This window comes from Rhagoletis zephyria, unplaced genomic scaffold, assembly GCF_001687245.7.
Source record: "Rhagoletis zephyria isolate East Lansing unplaced genomic scaffold, Rhagoletis_zephyria_1.1 Rzeph_scaffold_00771, whole genome shotgun sequence".
Classification (NCBI taxonomy): domain Eukaryota; kingdom Metazoa; phylum Arthropoda; class Insecta; order Diptera; family Tephritidae; genus Rhagoletis; species Rhagoletis zephyria.
The window spans coordinates 23,924-34,631 of record NW_016157855.1 but is presented as its reverse complement, the minus strand read 5'-3'; positions in this window follow the sequence as shown (position 1 = coordinate 34,631).

The window sequence follows — 10,708 nt, the reverse complement described above, 5'->3', positions numbered from 1 at the left end:
ACATACGACAAACGTTTTATGATTAAAAAAAAGGTACGTTTGTATGGGAATTTGTCGTATGTGACGCATTTTCAGCACATACAACAAAAGGCATACCCAATCATTAATATTATGTAACATACGACAAATGCGCACGAAATATCTTAAAAACTAAAGGAGATATAAAAAAATGGATTGCAGAAATCGAAAGAGCATGCCCAACTTAGTAAATCTGCATCAAAATCCCAAAATCGTGATTTTGCACATTCGTCATCCGTTTTCTGAGGCGACGAATTGTAGATTAGAAAAGGCAATAAAAGGCAACATCAAATGTGTATGTATGGAATCAGAGAAAGCTAAATCGTGGACGTAGTTAATCGAATATACACTATCTCTTTAGCAGAAAAATAGGCAATTTCCATAAAATCCATTCCTTGGTGATCCGTATGTAAACCGGTAACAAAATTTAATGGTTTTATCTGCCTACCTAAAGGAGATATATCGCAAAATCTGAACTATCAGTGGTATGGGGGATAAAGCTTATACACAACCGATCTGGACGACTTTCTCAGTAGAGTTTGTGTGACTATTTAGAAAATAGCTGATGAAATTTCTCGGTTTTAGCTTTTCAAACAATGGAGTTTTAAAGTAAAACCCCATAACTGAACAATCAGTTGTAAGAAGACTATAGGTTATAGTGACCCCATCTTTGTAATTTGCTCTATAAGTATTCTGTTGATAATGAGTGAAAGTAGTGCGAAATTTCATGTTCCTAGCTGCATAAATGGAGGAGTTATAACAAAAAATCTCATATGCGAACAATCAATTGTATGGGAGCTATATGTTATAGTGGTCCGATTTTTCCGTTTCCGACAAATGATTAATACATTATAAAACTGTAATCACTTACCAAATTTCAGTCGGGTATTGCGAAAATTGAGATTGCATATAAACAGACGGGCATGGATCTCCAATGACCACGAAACACATTTACACCTAAATTCAAAAAAATACCCGCGGCTTTTATATTCATGTTCGAAAAATCTTTAAGCTGATGCCAGATAAGAAGCTTACTTCGCTTTGCGTGACAGATAAGATGAAATGTATGAAAATGCACAAAGTAGAGCTGGAAAACTATCGATGGCACTATCGATAGTATCGATGATTATTGACTATCGAAAACATCGATGGTTTTGTAAGCACTATCGATAGTTTTCACTCGTACATACATTATTCAGTAACATACATATTTCGGAGCGCAGATGCTACTTGAAGGTAAAAATCGTTGATAAACTTTTATTCCTTGAAAAAAAAAATATCGTCATATTTTAGCAATTCTGATCTCATTTTCAATAAAAGTTGTTTTGTTTAATTTTTATACTGTTTTAATCAAAACTATCGATAGTGTCGACATTTTCGATAGTATCGATGGTTGTGACTATCGACTATCGAAACTGTCGATGGCCACGACCATCGATAGTTTTCCAGCTCTAGCACAAAGCATGCCACATAGATAGTTTTAGCTGCAGCGCAAAGCGAAAATATGGCCAACTCCCATCTTTTTGCGCGCGTTGACTCTCAACTAGTTTAATATTTATTTTGTGTCGTCCAAATTCGAGTTTTCATGCAGAAACATAAAATTTATGGGTTGATTATTGATGTTCGGTTGGCGATGGGCAAATTCGCTGAAATGAAAATGTTTATTATGAACAAGCTTTTATTTGACACTAGCCAATGCCTGCTTGCTTCGCGGCGCCTAATAAGAACTTTTGCGTTGGCCAATGACGAGCGTTGAAAAGCAAAAACAGTCTGTAAAGTCGGAATTTTTAGTTTAAGTTGAAAACACTAAAGCGCAGTATCCTCCTCACACATATGCAAAGAATAGTAACGCTGTGATACCATATGCGATACTAATCCCTTTCGATGTCATGAGCTTTACCAATGATCTTATTTCCGCCTGTGAGATCTTTTTCTAAGATCTTGCAACTTCAACATTGGTCCGATGCGCAAGCCAATAAAAGTCCTTATAAGGAAACTTAAGAGCACAGATGTGCGTTTTCGTTTAAAGGAGGGCCAAGAATCCTCGCTGTCCCACATGATTAAAAGTTTTCCCGTACATTGGCAAAATGAGTCGTGTGATCTCTTGAATATCGTTAAAATGAAGCAATTAATATACCTACCGTAATCTTTCCTTGTTAATTCGCCGCTTTTACAATTCGTGTTAATATTTATGAAGTGGTTTCTAGGTAGATGTAAGCTCGTATTTAGGCTGCATGAGGACGTCAGAACAAAGGTGCGCTTACACAATTTTGCGGTATTTCTATGCATAATTAACCCCATCCAAACCCCCGACCAAACACACGGGGCTTCTACACATTTCGACTGCAGCGCCATCCATTTCTTATCATAAAATGAATACCTATTATGAGTTTCAACCATATTGTATAAAAAATACGAATTTTCCCAATACCTTGAGATTGTTTGAAATCCATTAAGAAAACATTAAATTCTTGTGTGATTCATTTTTCTCAAATGCTTAAGGAGTTATAAGTAAAAAACGATAATTTTTGTAAGCTCAATTTTAAAAATACTTCCAGAAGGCGTTTTTTTTTTGTCCGATTTCAAAAACTTTCAAGACTGTATTTACGAAGGTCAGGCGCAATGTGTATATATTGGTAAAGATTGGTGGTTTTCGAGATACAAATATTTTACATAAGTGGGCGGGCTACGCTCAGTTTTCAAAAAATTTTGCGAAAAACTAATTTTTGCTTGAGATCCATTGAAAATATAATTTTCGAGTAAGTATTAAAAAATTCGTTAACCGCACTGCCCAAAGATCTGAAAATCCTTTACATACACACATATATATATTCATATTCATGCTCGTATTTAGGACAAAAATTAATTTGTGTATTTTCAACGAACTTGTGAATAATCTTATCTTACGATCACGCTTAATGCCTAATGTTTTAGTCTGTCAGTGTGCCATCAAAAAAACGGGAAATTATAAGCCATTCACGCAAAGACCTATTCAGACAATATTTGTTATATTCAATATTTTCAAAGGCACGCAGTTGTAAAAGGTCTTACTTTATTATTTAATGTGTAATTAACATGTACATAAAGAAATAAGAACCATTTAGTAATCGCTGAAAGTCCAAAAGGGAAAAGAACTTAAAATGTTACCTTTTTGATAATTGCGTCACATTTGTATCAAAATGGCCCAAGTTTTTTATAAAAAGTAAACTTATATTAATAGAATTAATCTAAATATGAGTGCCAAACAAGCACACGGCTCCGGAGGTTTGCCCATATGTAAGGTATAACCTTCGACAATTTGACGGAACTCTATCCAGTGGTATCTAGTATCCGTTGCACACTGGTCCGCTTCATATGTTAGTGCATAAGAAAAAAAAAACACAAACTAAGGAGCATATTCATAGTGAAAATAAAGTCGGCTCTAAAGTTAGTGGCAGCTTTTTGACTTTAGTTTCAATGGAATATCTGCTTTGTTTCGATTATGAATATGACCATAAGTCTTACAAGGTGCCTCCATTTGTAATAAACTTATCTTTGGTATAGTAAACTTTTTAAATGAGTTTTCTTCACAATTCGCATGGTTGTTTTTCTGGGCCCTTTTTATTTTATGCGTGGAACTTTATATATTGGCCACTGTGGTGTAGTGGTTAGCAGAGCGAGCTTCCATTACGCAGGGTCTGGGTTCAAGCCCAGTTCAACCCAATACCAGAAAAAAAATCTTTTTTTTTTTTTAAATAGCGGTCGCCACTCGGCAGCAATGGCAAATCTCCGAGTGTATCTGTGACTCGAAAACCTGCTTCGCATAAACATACGACCTTCATTCGGAGTCGGCGTAAATTGCGACAAACACTAACATATTCTGTAAGCGCCAATCTATTAATCGTAATTAAGCGTTATACGAGAATAAATACTATTAACATTTATCTTAGAAAAAGCAGAAAGAAAGAAGCGATTCATCGTTTTTTTAACTAACCTTTGACGAATAACATTTGATTGTTACGTAATTCTTACCTACTTAATGTCAGACTTCCTCTTCTTCGTCACAGAGATGCTTTTGACTGTCAAGACGCACATAACATTGCGAGGCGCCACAATGAAAACGTTGCCGCAAACAAAACGGCTCATTTTGATTAGCCAAAAGTCAGTTGGTTTGAATTCGTTCCATACATTGTTGCTTTGCCGCATTGACGCGCGTCAAAAGTTAAGAGATGGGCGATGTTTATCAGTTGCGGCAATGCATGCGTTGCCAATGTGGCGTCTTCTATTCAAAATCCCAGAGTTAACTTCGATGTCAGTCAAAAGTATCCCTATGAGGCAGAAAAGAATTTCTATCTGGCGAGGCCTTTACTCCTATTTGTCGCTGTAAGCGCCTAAGCGATTTTGGCCGAGTCCAAAACAGCACGCCAGTCATTTCTGTTCGGTGGCAACCGATGCCAATTGGAAATGTCAAGTGAAGCCAAGTCTTTCTCCACTTACTCTCCACTTAAGTATGAAGTCATGACCAAAAAATGTAATAAAACTAACAACAGTAAAGACAACATTTATTTAGAAAAAAGTAAGGGAAGCTTTTTAGAGCAAAAGTGGTCTTAAATATTTTAATTTTTTTAGTAATCTATTGCATTTTTGTGACTTTTTTCGAATTTGAGTAGTGCTTTTACCGCCGTAACCAGTGCTTAGATGTGCCTACTACCACTCGGGAGGTCCATGGTTCAATTTCTGGTCCCAGCAACATCAAAAAAGTTTTTTGAAATAGCGGTCGCCCCTCGGCAGATAATGGTAAAAATCAAAAAGCAGAACAAAATTGGAGAAGGATCTCGGCCACACACGTAGAAAACGTTAAAGCGCAAAAAATGATATACTGTTCAACCTCAAATACTAAAGATATAATTATAAAACTTATTACTAGTCTCCCTTTAACTGAAAAAAACCTTGAAAGCTTGGAAAAACTCAAAGTTTTTATAGATTTTCATTTAATTTTATTAAGAGGTGAAGATTTGTATGAAATAAAAAAACTTTTTTTTATTTATAAAACCCCCGGTTTATTCGATTTTCGATAAATCAAGATTTCAAAAAACCGCCTATAAATATCGAAAAACAACCGGTAGAAACCGGTTTGGAAAAACCGAGTCAATCACCCGAAATCATGTGTCGAGTAAAATATATTTAGCAGACTTTTTCTGCGTGTGACTCTGCGTTGGATTTCGATGCTGACATTTTTATCGATATAAATGCTGGTTCCCAAGTAAACGAAATTCTCTACTTTCTCGAAATTATAACTTTAAACAGTTATGTGTGTCTGTTTGTTCGATGACAGGAGATACTTGCTATTGTCCTCGTTTACCACCAAACCCATTCGCTTTGCCCTGATCCAACTTGGAAAAGGAAGAACAGATTTCGCTGGTTTGCTACGGATAATGGATTTACACGGCATACACCAGTAATTGCACGCTCTGTAGTAAATTGTTCCTGAGCGGTTCATTTCTGCAGCTCTTCTTATCTTCGCCAACATCAGATTAAAGAAATCACATAGAAAGGAGTCGCCCTGTCTGAAACGCCGTTTGGTGACAATCTACTCGAAGAGGTTCCCAGTTCTGACGGAGCTGGTATTATCGCTCAACGTCATTTTACACAGCCGTATCAGTTTCTTGGGGATAGCAAATTGAGACATCGCGGCATAAAAACAACCTATTTTGATGCTGTCGAAAGCGGCTTTGAAGTCGACCAACAGATGGTGAGTGTCAATTACTCACGGGTATTTTCCAATTATTAGAATTGCTTATCCAGGTGTTAAATTAAAATACGTAGTTCTTTTTTCCAGCCCATCGAGATTTATTGTTTCGATGAAATGCATATTTTAGAATTTTTCAGAATTTTAATGAAAAGCCAAAAATGTATTACTTTAAAATACAATTTTTACTTAAAAACCAAACAGTCTTAGTGAAAAATGCACCTAAACAGACCAAGTAAATCAGAAAGACCTATGGAAATCCGAAATGAATGCTAGTGATACACATAACACTAAGAAAAATGATTAAAGTTATTTTTAAAAAACTTCATGAAAAAAGACAAAAATTAATTAATTTAAAATAACATTTTTACTGAAATAAGTAACTGTTGTAATTAAAAATACCCCTAAAGACTATGCAAATTTTTTATTATTTTTTTAGTAGCTTAGTAAACCTATCCATATAGCTTATTAGTTTTTAAGATCCATCGAAGGCCTGTGTAATAACAGACATGATGGCATGCATTTTGTAGAATTTTTAACAATTTTCAAAAGAAAAAACAAAAATTAATGAATTTGAAAATAACACTTTTACTTCAATAACCAACAGTTTTAGTTAAAAATTACCTTGGAGTCTAAATAAATCAGAAAGATTTCTGGAAATTTTACGCTAACGCCACTAATACGCAGGAACACTAATGAAAATTTACGTGACGGGAGTTTTTAGCTTAGTACTTAATATCTAAACAAAAGTCTAATTAGGTTTTTAAGGGTAAAACCATCGCAGGCCTGTGTTATATAATGCTAACCATTTTTCTATTGGATATTTACGCAAACCCTGGAATGAAAAGCTGGTGCGCTTGTAAGTAGGTATGTGTTTGAATGCACATTGGGTACAGTGTTGATAATTGCATTTTCCAAATTCGTATGAAAATGTAATTCGAATTGTACTTTTTACCACTAAATTGTACAAAATTTTGATTCCTATTATTTTTCTAATGTTTCGTTATTGTGTACAACTTGTATTTAGTTATTGTTCCAATAAAGTACAAATAATTGCCGAAAATTTCGAAACAATATTACCTTTATTTTATTTACATAAAGTTTACACACTTTTACTTCAAATATTATGAATTTAAATGCATGTATGTAAGTACATAAATGTTAATAAACATAAAGGTTACAATGAATGGATATTTTTAAATTTACAAAGTATAAATTACTAATCCAGCAATAATTACTCGTACTTTCAACTGTGTCTGAACTTTTTATAAATGTTATATAAAGAGGAAATTGTTTCTACTGGAAGTCTATTTCGACGATTTATTTTTATTAATTCTTGTATAGCACATTGGCTGAAGAATGCGTAATCGACACAAAACTCAAAAATATTGAGGTTGAGCCAAGGCAATAAATTCTTTGTTCTTCTTCTTCCTCTTCCTATTTGGCGCTGTAACCGCCTAAGCGATTTTGGCCGAGTTCAACAAACTGGCGCCAATTGGAAATGCCAAGTGAAGCCAAGTCCTTCTCCACCTAGTCTTTCCATCTCAGCGGCGGCCTTCCTCTTCCTCTGCTACCATCAGCAGGTTCCGAGTTGAATACTTTCAGAGCTGGAGTGTCGGTGTCCATTGTAAAGCTCATACAGCTCATCTTTCTCTCGAAAACTCCAAGAGCCGCCTCATCGGATGTTGTCATTGTCCATGCTTCTATGCCATATACCAGCACGGGCATGATGAGTGACTTATAGAGTGTGGTTTTCGTACGTCGAGAGAGGACTTTACTCCTGAATTGCCTACTCAGTCCAAAGTAGCACTTGTTGGCAAGAGTGATTCTGCGTTGGATTTCCATGCTGACATTATTATCGGTGTTAATGCTGGTTCCCAAGTAAACGAAATTCTCTACATTCTCGAAATTATAACGGTCAACAGTGACGTGGGTGCCAAGGCGCGAATGTGCTGACTGTTTGTTTGATGACAGGAGATACTTCGTCTTGTCCTCGTTTACCACCAGACCCATGCGCTTTGCTTCCCTATCCAACTTGGAAAAGGCAGAACAGACTTCGCGGTTTTTGTTACCGATGATGTCGATGTCATCGGCATAAGCCAGCAATTGCACGCTCTTGTAGTAAATTGTTCCTGAGCGGTTCAGTTCTGCAGCTCTTATTATCTTCTCCAACATCAGATTAAAGAAGTCACATGAAAGAGAGTCGCCCTGTCTGAAGCCCCGTGTGGTGGCGAACGGCTCGGAGAGGTCTTTCCCAATTCTGACGGAGCTGGTGGTATTGCTCAACGTCATTTTACACAGCCGTATCTGTTTGGCGGGAATGCCAAATTCAGACATAGCGGCGTATTGGCAACTCCTTTTAGTGCTGTCGAAAGCGGCTTTAAAGTCGACAAATAGGTGGTGAGTGTCGATTCTTTTCTCGCGGGTCTTTTCCAAGATTTGGCGTATTGTGTTGCTGTCTTCTATTCAAGCAATTTCACACTTTTGAAACAATTAGGGTACACTGTATGCACATCTTTATGAACGCGATGTTGCAAACCGCAACAATAAAATTTTTTAACGCAATGGGAAAACTAGCGTAAAGACTGTTGTCACGCTCAACTTAACTTAAATCTAACAAAGCGAAAGTTTAAAAACTTTCCACATACCTACATACATCCGTATATTTACATATATTTCTATAAAAACAAGCAGCTGTGGTGTAGTGGTTAACAGTGCGGGCTACCGTTCCACAGGGGCTGGGTTCGAGCCCAGTTTCCGACTATCATCAAAAACAAAAGAAAAGAAAAAGTTTTGACGTAGAATACGTCTTACGTTTCGATATGGAGGCTATGCTCAAATGTTGTAGTTGTAATTTTCGGAAAATGCTTATTGCACGAGAACTAATGAAGCGATTGCAAAGAAAAGTGTGGCGATAATAACTAAGCCTATAGACAGATTAATGTTTGTGAGAAACCAGTTCGTTTTCTGTTGTAGAAACAATGGTAAATATTGGCTTATTGCGGGGTCAATTTAGAGCCATTAAAGTGCTCTAGCAACTTATGATTTGCAGATATAACTTTCATTTTCGGGATATGGGTTCTTTAGAGCAGTATAAATATTATCGTGTAAAAGTTTTATATAAATTCAACAAATATTGAGCATTTTAAGGCAAAAAATGCTCGAAAACTGCTCAAATGATTTTGTTTTTAATTTTTTAATCAAAAATTCAATTTTTTCCCTTCGTTTGGTATATGGGAAGTATTGGTTGATGTCTTCTAAGTATGTTTATTTTATTCAAACATATTGGCATAAATGATTTTCCATACAAAATCACTTCGCTATCATTTCGTAAACACGAACTTGCGCTGAAAGTGAGAGAAGGAGACAAAAAGTATGTGTGTGAAGGTATTTCGGATTTTGAGTAACAGATGTCGAGTATGTAAATACATACAAACGTACATATGTTGATTGCAGTTAACGTGGATCTGTGTTTCTTCTAGTAATCTATGTATTTATGTATGTACATATGAATGCATAATACGCGACAAATTTTCGTCATAACGGATCTGTACCGTTCGTTCGATTTTACAAAATGAGGTATCAAATTAAAGGACTTGGCCTGTGGATGTGGAATAATTTATTATTTTTTCAAAAAGAGTTGCCAACTGATAAAGCAATTAAACTCAAATTACTCTTAAGTTAAATCAATTATTACAATATGATTATCGATCGAAATGGTTTTGAAAAGGCTTTATTTCTTAATTATATGTAGGATTGTTGCCACCTGTTTCAAAAGCAAGTTCGACTTAAATAAAGGCAGAAATATTGAGATGTATGTATATTACGGTTGCCAGACGTACTGATTTTATCAGTACAGTACTGATTTTTCAACTCTTGTACTGATTTTATTAATTTCTTCAAACAGTACGCTAATGTCCTGATTTTTCAGAATTTGTACTGATTTGTACTGAATTTTCAATTCAAACAAAAAATTTTAGGATTTTCTTAAGGTTTTTACATAACGTTGTAACTTCCTTAAACTGTACTGTAAAAAGTAAGATGATAATTTAATTATAGTTGACATGTTTCAGATAATGTTTCATATGCCTAAGAAATTAATACAAAACAAGTAAGAAAGTCTAAGTTCGCGCGGAGCCGAACATTAAATGACCGGCGCAAGTATTAAATATATGATTTTCACCTTTCTGAAAGCTACCTCTACATGGTAAGCCAGGGTGTATAAATTTTGAGTAAATTAGCGTCCTCAAACTTCGAAATATTGAAGTTTCAAGCATTTCTGAAATTTACCGTTATATGTGTCTATATCTATCTCGATTCGTTTTGCCTGTTACAAACAACCGTTATGTGAACTAAGTTATAATACCCTTGTGCACAAGTGCGCTCGGGTATAAAAAATATCAATCCTTTTATGGGCATATCGCCGGGTCGTTACATACCAGATTCTAATATAAAAATCCACCTAAGACTTAACTGTTTGTTATAATACTATAAAACAAACAAAACAAAAGATATTCGTTTAAATTGAAAACTCATACTTATAAAAGTTCAACTGAGATCAAATTCGGAGGCGCATATCAAAATCCGAACAAGGAAAATTATTAACATTTTACCATATTATAAGAAAACGAATATATTACCTACTGGTCAAAATAATAGCACCACAAAATTTTTTTCAGTTTTGACTATTTCTTTGTTTGTTTATTATCTACTATAAGGCAAAGGTCAAAATAAAAACAAAACCAAAGATGCGTAAAGATAAAGGCAAAAAATGAAGACCAAGGTAAATTTAAACACTTTACATACTTATATAAGGGCAAAGGTGAAGGGGAATATGTACATAGATGAAGAAAACGATAAACATAAAAGTAAAAACAAAGATAAATATAAAGAAAGAGATGAGGATGAGGATAACGATAAAAGTAAAGATGAAGATAGAGGAAGAAAGATTATAGAGAAAAG